We start from the raw sequence: 11,856 nt of genomic DNA on the forward strand, positions 1-11,856 counted from the left end.
ACATTTTTCCGGAAGTAACACAGTCATCAGCAATTAGTCTCAAGCTGGTGCCTACGTTATCCTCTACATCCTCGGCGAAGATCGGATTATGGAATTTAGTGAGCAGGCCCTTCCGTTTAGTGCGTCGTCTATCTGCAAGTGTGTCCTACTTCAAAGTTTCTATGAGATTTATAACGCTCTCGCGATGGGTAAATGTACCAGTCACGAATCTTTGCGCTCTTCTTTGGACCTTCTCAGTCTCTTCAATCAGATCCTGCAGGTAAGGGTCCCATACAGACAACAATACTCCGGACGAACTAACGTATTGTAAGCAGTTTCCTTTGTTGAAGGACTGCATAGCTTCAGGATTCTACCAATAAATCGCAATCTAGAGTTCGCCTTACCCGTTACTTGTGTAATCTGATCATTCCGTTTAAGATCATTTCCAATAGTCACACCCAGATACTTGACGGATGTTACCGCTTCCAAAGATTGGGCATTTATTTCGTACTCGTAAATTAATGGGGATTTTTGCTTTGTCGCTTTGTCATTATCCAGCGAGTTATGTGCAGTTTGTTTTAGTTTACAATGCTCTACGACCGTCATAGTTGAAACAAATTTATTGGTGTAAGTAGGACAACGAGTGTATCTCTGCTATCCTAGCATAAAAGCTCACACAATAGGACACACTTCTGAAACTCCAAAAAAATTAATCTTCCACCAAATTCTACATCTGCATCAAAATAAACAAATCGCAAGCCACCATAGGGTGCGTGGCGAAGGGTACCCTGTAGTACTACTAGTCATTTTCTAGCTTGTTCCACTCGAAAACAGAGCGAGGAAGAAATGACTGTCTGTAAGCCCCTGTATGAGCAATAATTTCTCGTATCTTCGCTGTCGTTGCGCGAAATGTTTGTTGACGTGAGTATCAGCTTCAAGTGCTGGTTCTCTAGTTTTTCTCAATAGTTCTCCTCGAAAAAACTTCGCTTTCCCTCTGGGAATTCCCATTTGAGTTCCCAAAACATCTCCGTGGTACTTACTTGTTCGACATACCTGTAACAAATCTAGCTGCCCGCCTTTGAACTGATTGAACTGCTTTGAAGTGTCCCTGCAATACGACCAGGTGCGGATACAAATAACCAGCATTCAAGGTCACACTAGCATCCTAAATGCGGTATCCTTTACGGAGGAACCACACTTTCCTAAAATTCTCCCAATACCCCGAAGTCGACCTTCCGTCTTCCCTACCATAATCCTCACATGGTCGTTCCATTTCATGTCGATTTGCAGCGTTACGCTGACGTATTTAAACGACATGACTGTGTCAAGCAGGGCACTGCAAGCGGTGTATCCTAACATTACAAATTGGTTTTTCCTACTCATCCTCATTAACTTACATTTTTCAACCTTTAGAACTAGCTGTCGTTCATCACATCAACTTGAAATTTTGTCTGGGAAGTGTCTCTTATCTTCCTACAGCCACTTAACTTCGACACATTCCAGTACACCATCAGCAAACGACCACAGTTTACCGCCCACCACTCCCGTCGGACCATTTATATGTAATATAGAAAATAACTTCGGGCGTCTCACCTCTCCATAGGCAACTCCTAGTTGTCTCTGATAAATACTCACCGTCGAGGACAACGTACTGTGTTCTATTACTTAAGAAGTCTCCGAGCACCTCACGTATCTGTGAATCTAATCCATATGTTCGTACCGCCGTTTACAGTGTGCGGTGGGACACCGTTGAAACACCCCCTTAGAAAAATTTATGAATTATTGTGCTGGTAAACACCTTAAGTTATTTGATTTTCAAACAGCTGAGCAAAACTGAACGTACTCAGACATTTCTCTCTTTACTTATTCTGATCATCACTAAACTGACACACAATATTTTTAGCGCAACGCAACCTGACTTTTAATAGTCCCTACAAAAGAATGGCTCTGACTAACAATAGCCTATACCTTTCATGAATCACTTACCTTACAAAAATCTTCGTTACTCGACTACTGCAATACAGCGAGCGCCAATACTGCCAGCTAAATAAAAGATTCTAACTACTGAGGTCACTAACTACTGATAGGCATAGTTAGTGGCCAGCACACCACTCTCCTGGCCGTTGTCACCTTTCGTAACCGGAGCCGCTACTTGTGAACAAACTCCTCAGTTGGCCTTACGAGGGCTGAGTGCACCCCGCATGCCAAGAGCGTTCGGCAGACAGGGATGGTCACCCTTACCAAGTGCTAGCCACATCAGACAGCATTTAACTTCGATTATCTGTAGGGCCTGCCGATACCACTGCGGCAATGCCGATGACCCTTTATCCATAGTTCGCAGTACATCATGTAAGAAAGAGGCAAAGCATTCCTTGGCGTCATTCGCAATTTTTGTTTGTCTGAAAATCGCACTTCAGAAAAATTAGTACTTCAATACAGTCGAAAACCACAATTCACGGTAAGTACAGTAAACACACGCAGTTATATTTCCATCCAGACTAACTTAGGCTCCTGTTCATCCCACTTGCGACACTGTTATTATCTACCTCCACACATACATACGTTGTTGTTGTACTGTGTTGTATGTAACTGGGGACCTAGAAGCGACGGAGAGGCTTCATCCCCGCCGTAGCCCTCAGTGGTTCACAACCCCACAACAGGCTACAGCAGTCCACTCACCCCACCGCCGCCCCACACCGGACCCAGGGTTATTGTGCGGTTCAGCCCCCAGTGGACCCCCCTTACCCCCCCCCCCCCCCTCCCCACCTCCCTCGCCAGGGAACGGCTCATACCAGACGAGTGTAACCCCAAATGTATGCGTGTTAGAGTAATTATGGTATACGGGTATGTGGAGACAGTGTTTCCACAGCAATCGCCGACATAGTGTAACTGAGGTGGAATAAGGGCAACCAGCCGCATTCGCCGAGGCAGATGGAAAACCACCTTAAAAACCATCCACTGACTGGCCGGCACCCCGGACCTCGACACTAAACCTCCGGGGGAATTCGTGCCGGGGACCGGCACGCCTTCCCGTCCGGAAAGCAGTGTGGCAGGCTTCACGGCTAACCGGGCGGGCCATACATACGTTACTTTAGGTAGATATTTCTGCTCTCACTTAACAGGTATGTCACTATTTTAAAAACCTTAAATTATACAATCAAATATTCAATTGAAACACGTCAAGATGACGATGCTCACACTGTTAAAAACGGTGCTAAAACATAATTATTGTTAACCAGGTACTATCGTAAATGCTACAACATGAACCTCACTCGTGGTGACTTATTGCACGGAATTTGTCCTCGATTTCAGTTTCACCATGCAATATGAATGTAACATACTTCTTTTACTAAATTAGATGGACTGCACTTACAGTTAATTGGTAAGGAGATACCCTAGTTACTGGGCGCTTAATTTGCAAGTACAGCATCAATTTCAAACGTTTAGGATTTTTACTTGTTTATTTAGACAAGATAGTACTGTTCTACATTGTAGGTAACTTTAGGAAACGGATTACCTCTTCATGAACGCCAGTCATGATTTCCTCTTTCCGAGGGAACTGCAGGTGCACCAATATCAACATTACCCTAAGAAGCCATTTTAATTACCACGAAGGAGGTTGATGTGAGATTTGAGACTGAATTGCTTCTGAAGCATTTCTAAAATTTATAAAAGTTCGTATCAATGTGTTAATTATGTGATCTCGTCCCGGGCATTCTTTCGCTATTGTTATTGGCGGTGGACGAAGTGTTCAGCCAAGCGAGAGAGCTATGCATGCATGCAGCAGCTCGGTTTGCTTGCTGAATTCTTGGCCACCCCAGCTGCAACCATTCCTCGCTACTCACAACTATACCTATAGTTTCAGCAGAATGTGGCAGCGCTTTTCACTCCTCTTTCTTCACAAACTTGTACTCATAATGGACTGCTTCACAAGTGTCACTACAAATGGCGTTCTTACCTTCTACTTTTGTTACCACTGATCGCCCACAACTCTCTTGATGTATTCTGAGGAAATGAAACTATGAGCGCAGAAACAGTTACTACCAGTCTGAGAAACGTCCTCTCATCACCATTTTAAAACAGCGACCCGCTTCGCTTGCTGTCGTCACGGCTCATACTATCTCGATTATTATACAAAATTACACAAGTGGGAATCATTTCACTTCGAGAACCCATCTTTTATATAGTACTGAACTGATTTTGGGTTACTTATTCACAAATTATGTTAAAATGGGGAACACTTTCAAGATGTTCTGCAAAATATTATTTGCTTGGACAATAACCGGCCTCCAACTACTATAGGCCATCGTCAGGTGACATACGAATGTTGTAACCAGAGATAAATTGATTCGCGACATTCATTTGTCCCCTGATGATGGTCCGATGGTATAAGAAGCTGGAAGCCGATTACTGTCCGTACAAATAATATTTTGAGGATATCAAGAAAATGTTTCCTGTGTTATGTTCTTGTCATTTTCTGTCAAGCACTGACGGGAAATTCAATTAACTTTATCTATATATGTTTTCACTGTAAAATAATTCTTCAAAAGACACAATACCCCTATACCTTTGCTCTTACACACATTACTAAACCTCCCCTTCCCCACAAACCACGTGACCTCCGCTATATTCGTGACATCGGGATAGATGCCATATTGAAGAAGGAACTCAGGATCATAAACGCCAATCCTGTATTCACCCCCGACGTCTCGGAACATACACTCCTGGAAATTGAAATAAGAACACAGTGAATTCATTGTCCCAGGAAGGGGAAACTTTATTGACACATTCCTGGGGTCAGATACATCACATGATCACACTGACAGAACCACAGGCACATAGACACAGGCAACAGAGCATGCACAATGACGGCACTAGTACAGTGTATATCCACCTTTCGCAGCAATGCAGCTGCTATTCTCCCATGGAGACGATCGTAGAGATGCTGGATGTGGAACGGCTTGCCATGCCATTTCCACCTGGCGCCTCAGTTGGACCAGCGTTCGTGCTGGACGTGCAGACCGCGTGAGACGACGCTTCATCCAGTCCCAAACATGCTCAATGGGGTACAGATCCGGAGATCTTGCTGGCCAGGGTAGTTGACTTACACCTTCTAGAGCACGTTGGGTGGCACGGGATACATGCGGACGTGCATTGTCCTGTTGGAACAGCAAGTTCCCTTGCCGGTTTGGGAATGGTAGAACGATGGGTTCGATGACGGTTTGGATGTACCGTGCACTATTCAGTGTCCCCTCGACCATCACCAGTGGTGTACGGCCAGTGTAGGAGATCGCTCCCCACACCATGATGCCTGGTGTTGGCCCTGTGTGCCTCGGTCGTATGCAGTCCTGATTGTGGCGCTCACCTGCACGGCGCCAAACACGCATACGACCATCATTGGCACCAAGGCAGAAGCGACTCTCATCGCTGAAGACGACACGTCTCCATTCGTCCCTCCATTCACGCCTGTCGCGACACCACTGGAGGCGGGCTGCACGATGTTGGGGCGTGAGCGGAAGACGGCCTAACGGTGTGCGGGACCGTAGCCCAGCTTCATGGAGACGGTTGCGAATGGTCCTCGCCGATACCCCAGGAGCAACAGTGTCCCTAATTTGCTGGGAAGTGGCGGTGCGGTCCCCTGCGGCACTGCGTAGGATCCTACGGTCTTGGCGTGCATCCGTGCGTCGCTGCGGTCCGGTCCCAGGTCGACGGGCACGTGCACCTTCCGCCGACCACTGGCGACAACATCGATGTACTGTGGAGACCTCACGCCCCACGTGTTGAGCAATTCGGCGGTACGTCCACCCGGCCTCCCGCATGCCCACTATACGCCCTCGCTCAAAGTCCGTCAACTGCACATACGGTTCACGTCCACGCTGTCGCGGCATGCTACCAGTGTTAAAGACTGCGACGGAGCTCCGTATGCCACGGCAAACTGGCTGACACTGGCGGCGGCGGTGCACAAATGCTGCGCAGCTAGCGCCATTCGACGGCCAACATCGCGGTTCCTGGTGTGTCCGCTGTGCCGTGCGTGTGATCATTGCTTGTACAGCCCTCTCGCAGTGCCCGGAGCAAGTATGGTGGGTCTGACACACCGGTGTCAATTTGTTCTTTTTTCCATTTCCAGGAGTGTATTTTTTTGTGTCTCAGAGAGGTGGCGGAAGGAGGAATATCAGTCAGGAAGGAAGAGGGCTTCCCCTGAGGATACCAGCCAGTGAGCAACAACCTGATGAAGGTGAAGGAAATCTCACCGCTAGCTTGCCAGCTGCTATGGTTTAATTCTACGCCAGTACAACATCAGGACAACCCATCAAGAGAGGCCTATTATCATCAACCAGAGAAGATTAGAGTTCGAATGGTAGCCTTCTGCTTAGCCTTCTGCATCTTGGACGAAGGATAGGTACGACTACATGCGACCTGCATCCCGACACTACGCCCAAATATGATGGCTACAGAAACCATTTAAACGTTGCAACAAGACGACGGCGCCACTCGTCTGATAACCAGAGAAGGTTTCACAGCGGAAATACGCCGAGAAAACCTGAATTAACATATTTTCAGTATGTGACCGCGCCGTCTTGTCTTTTCTGGATCAATGTTTCAGAAAGCGTTGCAAGTTCTGTTGTTTTCAATATTGGGCAGTTCTTCATATTAGCTTAAACTATTTGAGTAATGTATGCAGTCCTGTGCCTCGAAAGTCGTTGTCCAGACAGCTGACTTACCAGCAGATTTTGAAAGATTTGGAACAGCTGCATGTGATCTGTCCTGGTTGTCAGTTGGAAAGTTCTCATTTTAGCTCACTTTCACCTGCCCTGTTGAATGTATATGCAGTATGCAACCAAACATACAGCAGACGACCTTCTCTACAGTATAAAACCGTAACCTAACTGGAGTAATGGTAAGTATATTATTTCATTAGCATGCTGATAATCCCATTACCTTGATAGGGCCAAAACATAAAAATTTTATTTGTGTGTTCTTGGCCTGTTACAGCTTGCTTATTATTATCAGCATCCTTCGTGTCTTTCCTTGCCAGTTTTCATGCTCTCAACTCCATTGCTATTACTGTTTCAACGTTTCTAAAAGTGGTAATTCCTCCTTGGAACCCTATTTTGAATTCACAATCTTAAACATGACGTATGCTGAATGTAATCTGGTTGCTGTCTTAAGCCATGGCATGTGATGTTTCTGGTTTTTACATCAATTGTATATATGAGAAGAGCCACTCGGCCTTAGACAATGTAGTTTATCACCATGTGATGTAGCAAGGCCCATTCCTTCTGAAGAAGATAGTTTTCCAAATGTCGAAACCTAGGTCTAGGCCTAAAAAAACCTTTGGTTTTCAACTTGTTGGCGGTCTTTTTCAACCTCTTCTATTCTGAATTGTTTCGTTTTTCAGGTGTGATCAACATAGGTATTATGACTCCAAATAATCTTTGAGTCAGAGTGTATAATTTCTGATTATTGCTTGGTAGCAAGCATAAAATTAAAGTACCAGTCCGCTTTATCAGAATATTGCAGATCTTTAGTTTTTGTTACAAATGTATAATAATTATGCAAAAGTAACAAGTAACCCTACTTCAAGTCTTCAGTGCATTATGATGAAAATATACAAGACTTTATTTTTTGTAAGTATTCTTTTCTATGCTGTGAATAACTCGGCATAAAGAAAATATTCTTTATTCATTTGGAAAATGCATTATAAAACACAGATTTTCCAGTCTTCCTTTCCTTCAAACCATTATGTGTTCAATATCTTTCAATATCTGGTCAGAATGAACGACATTCCACTGCTCAAGTAGAAGTATGGAAATCTATTAGTATATGTTTTCTTAGTGGTAAGATCCATGAACTCAGTAACTTATTGTATTCTCACTACTGTGTGACTAAAGATTTGTGAAGAGAAACATCCCAGCAGATGATAAAACATAACTGTATAAAATTCCTGTGTAAGAAACGCTACATAGTTTTCGATTCCAACGTCTAATGCCTCTATTATTTATTAGGTTATGCTGCAAGAGTTGACAATATGTTATGTTTTCTAAATTTAGCAAAGTTTTCTGTTATTTTAGTTTTAATTTTTTGTATTTTCAAACGTCTAATTTTTATTCTGTATTAATGTATAAAAAATGTCTGTGAGAGTGTAGACAAAATAACATGGCCCATATTTTAAAACTTGAGAAAGTAATGCCAGGGTCTCTCTTTTGAACAGCATTCGCGCAATAGAGGAGCTGCACTTCAAGAGTTGATATCTACAAACGCATGTCTCACAGTACTTGTAGGCAACAGTTAGTGAGTTTGCATAAGATGGTACTAACAAGTTGTCGGTGCAACCAGTAATACGAAAAAGAAGTAATCACATAAACAAAGGATCAATCTATGTAAAACTCTGACTACACAGCGCCAGAAAGAAATTTCGTAAAAGAAGACAAACAACTAGGTGTTCCAGACATCGTAGCTTACTACTTGTCCCCTGAAAAAATGGAGCTGAGCACTATGGGACTTAACGTATGAGGTCATCAGTCCCCTAGAGCTTAGAACTACTTAAACCTAACTAACCTAAGGACATCACACACATTCATGCTACCGTAGCAGTTGCGCGGTTCCGGACTGAAGCGCCTAGAACCGCTCGGCCACCCTGGCCGGATACTTGTCCCCTGACAACCTGTGTCGTAGATATTATGTAAATATAATTTTTTTTATTTCTCGTGTGTCCTCAAAGCAATGAAACCTAGGAAAATTCTGTAGCTACTTTCACTTCTCCCTCTTTATTCTCTTCAATGTGCAATTGAAGTAGCAAGCGTTTCTTGCAACGCCTTAAGCATACCTTTTTATTGAGATTTTTTTCCTGGTTTGGCTCTTGCAACATAAATTTAACGCAATTACAAACAACCAAATAAGCATTATTATTAAGAACTTTCACTAGAGTTATTGTGTGTAAACTCTGCGGTGCTGTGCTATGTAATAAAACGACCACATTCGAAATATGCAGTTCACCAGAAGACTGGCAGCTGAAGTAGCTATCCCTTTAGGAGAAAGTAGGGGTGGCTACGAATTTGTGTCCTGTCATGAGTGCCATAGCACTCAACCTTCGTGCATACATCCCCCTTCCACACCACGCAGACTGAGCAGAAAGAGGAGGAACAGGGCGAAACTGCGAATGCACTGCATTCAGATGGAAATGCAGTAGGATTGCATACAACTTGGTTTCATATTGCATACTTCTCAAAAACATGGATCACAAACGAAAGTTTCAGTGTTATTTAGTTATTTCTGATATGCTGGAGACACAATATAGTCATTATCTGGTGCAAACTGTTTGTATACGGACAGACGCCGACAGTTTCACAGACTGTCACACTCGGATTGCGACTGACGTATTTAATTTCGTAATCGAAAAGGTCTTTGGCACAAATATGTCGATCGAAATATTATAGCACTTTTGTAAGCTCATTACGGAGATGTGGAAACTGTACCTGAGGGAAACAACGTAGATGCCGTGGATAGTTGTAACATAAAAGGTTTTGCCTTCAAAATAGGAATTACACTACAGAAGAATCAGTTCCAACTGAAGATGCACAGGGGCCTATCAGTCGAAACGGAAAACGGTCTCGAAAACAGATTTATGATTGTCAGAGTTAAAAACCGTTGAAGAAACTGTCTTTGTAATTCTTTCAAGGTCACAATGAATTCTTCAAACCTCGCGTTTTCTTTAACGCCTGTGAGGTTAGGGAACTGGAATTCCTTGTTTTTCAGAATTTTTCCCATCTACAACGCGATTTGCTTTCCAAATGCACCTCCATTAGATCGCAAATAAGCTACCTCTCACCATGCGGTGCAGTCAAGTCCACTTAAAATGCGAGGTCTTTGTCCATACTGGATGTTCTAATTTTCATTCCTACTTTGCTTGTCCCTTCATAAATTCAATAATAGCGTGTTTTAAATCGAAAAGATCGTACCAGGCCTGCTCTTTGACTTAACAAACAAGCTTTACAGTAATATTTAAACTCACAATACTCTTAGTTCAGCCCACTGAAGTGAAGCCTGTCTGTCGATCGTTGTAATATTTTGGTTTTTCATTGCAACTAAATCTTTAAATCATTTTTGCTTGGTGTTATAATGTCCTTTCATAGCAAATTTGGAATACCTGTAGATTATGCGACTCCATAATAGATGCTGAGAATTCTGATCCCTCTCGTCTGTTATTCCCATTCATTTTCAAAGGCCTGTGACGACAGAGACCTAGACTAGCTGTTTTTGGGCAAACAGCCACTGAAGCTGTCAGCTTCCTTTATATTGCAAACAAATAGCGAACGGTAAGCATTGCTGACAGAACGATTCTGCAGAACTGAAGGGAGCTGTGCGAAACGAAAAATGCCACCACGACAGGGCTAATCCTCGCTCCACACCCGACCCGCACACCAAGCCTGTATGTGGTTTGGTACATAGTGGGCGGCCCTGGAATAGAGGGGTGGTTTCGCACAGCACGAGTGTTAGTTTGTGTGCCTGGGCCGGGTGTTTTTGGGTAGCTTCTGCCAGTAAAATTTATTCTATTGTAGTACTAAACGCTTGTTTTCCTGATTGCAGAAACAAATTACTGTACTGGTCTTTATTTGACTGAGAAGACGGATAGAGATAAGAGAAACAGTAACATAATGGTAACATAGTTTTACCGAAACGGGTCATCCTCAGTACAGTGTTTTATTCCGATCGTGGCTGAGAAGTTTTTCTTCTCGTAGGAAAGTAATTACAGATCACCCCTTCACACTCAGTATGACTAAACTAATAGAAACAGAGTTACTGGTTGCTGACTGTTTTCCATGATTGAGTGAAGCTGTAAACTTTTCAATATTATCTCATGAAGTGGAGCAAACGACAGTGTTTCAGGTAATCAGTAGCTTCAACTAGGACACTAACCTCGTCGCGTTTCTTGGTTTTATTCACGATGTACTGACTACGTGCTGGTACTGAATTTCACTTTCTGCCTTATTTTAATCTTTTTAATCATTCATAAGATCAGAAACACAACACTGGACTTTATCAGTCTTCATTACACACACGTTATAAATCATTCGTACCCCAGAGGAAGACAATCTCAACCTGTCTGTCTAGCACTTTACCAAAAGAATAATGCGAAGAGTTTCGCATAAGTATGATCATCAGGATTCAATACAAATACTTATCTAACCCTGTATTGATGCTAAGCTCAGAGGAATCAAAGGAGTTGGCGCGTGTGCAGATATTATAATGCTCCTGTCTGCAGGTTGGTATCGGATAGCGTCTATGGGCTGTTTACATGAAACGAACATCCATCCGAAGTAAACCGCGCGTCAGTAGATAGGAGCTGTTGTCGTGACTGTCACATGAGACTGAGTTTAAACCAGAGGAGGCTCTGCAAAGATTGTGTATATCGGCCACTTACTGTTCTGAAATACTGCAAACGAGGTTTTGCGATTCCCTGTGCCTTATGCTGTGCCAGTAAAGCCGCTAATCGATCTGGCACGGAGCCTCGCATTTAGCAGAGCAGAGCACAGATGGAATCGAGTTTGTTCAGTTCTCTCTTTTTTATGACTAGACAACGTGGTGTAAGATACTCACGGGAGTCGTCACTGTGTAGTCGACCAATTGCTAGGCTGAATTTCCCTGCTTGTGACTACGACACTTCTCGCCACCTGCAACACAGAAAGAAAGCTACTGTTAGGAACACCGTCACTCGAAGACCCAAAGAGGTTTCAAGAAAGTGGCAGGCGTATGTGCAAGACAACCATTCGTCTAATGAAGTGACGGAAAGAAAGAAAACTAAATAAACACAATAATGAGACAAATCTGTATGTGTGTATTAACTGCAGGAAAGAAATGAACAGAAACGGCTACATG

At 43.4% G+C, this 11,856-nt stretch overlaps 1 protein-coding gene across 1 annotated transcript in view; it reads right to left on the bottom strand.

Moving 5' to 3' along the window:
* The window catches only part of LOC124776875 (potassium voltage-gated channel protein Shaw-like), a 382,737-nt gene extending 371,085 nt beyond the window's left edge, over positions 1 to 11,652 (bottom strand). The window contains exon 1 of the mRNA XM_047252057.1: positions 11,578 to 11,652. The gene's annotated coding sequence lies outside the window, so the exon portion shown is untranslated. The remainder of the gene's footprint in view (positions 1 to 11,577) is intronic.
* Between the last annotated feature and the right edge of the window lie 204 nt (positions 11,653 to 11,856).

The sequence above is a fragment of the Schistocerca piceifrons genome, chromosome 2, assembly GCF_021461385.2.
Source record: "Schistocerca piceifrons isolate TAMUIC-IGC-003096 chromosome 2, iqSchPice1.1, whole genome shotgun sequence".
Lineage (NCBI taxonomy): Eukaryota > Metazoa > Arthropoda > Insecta > Orthoptera > Acrididae > Schistocerca > Schistocerca piceifrons.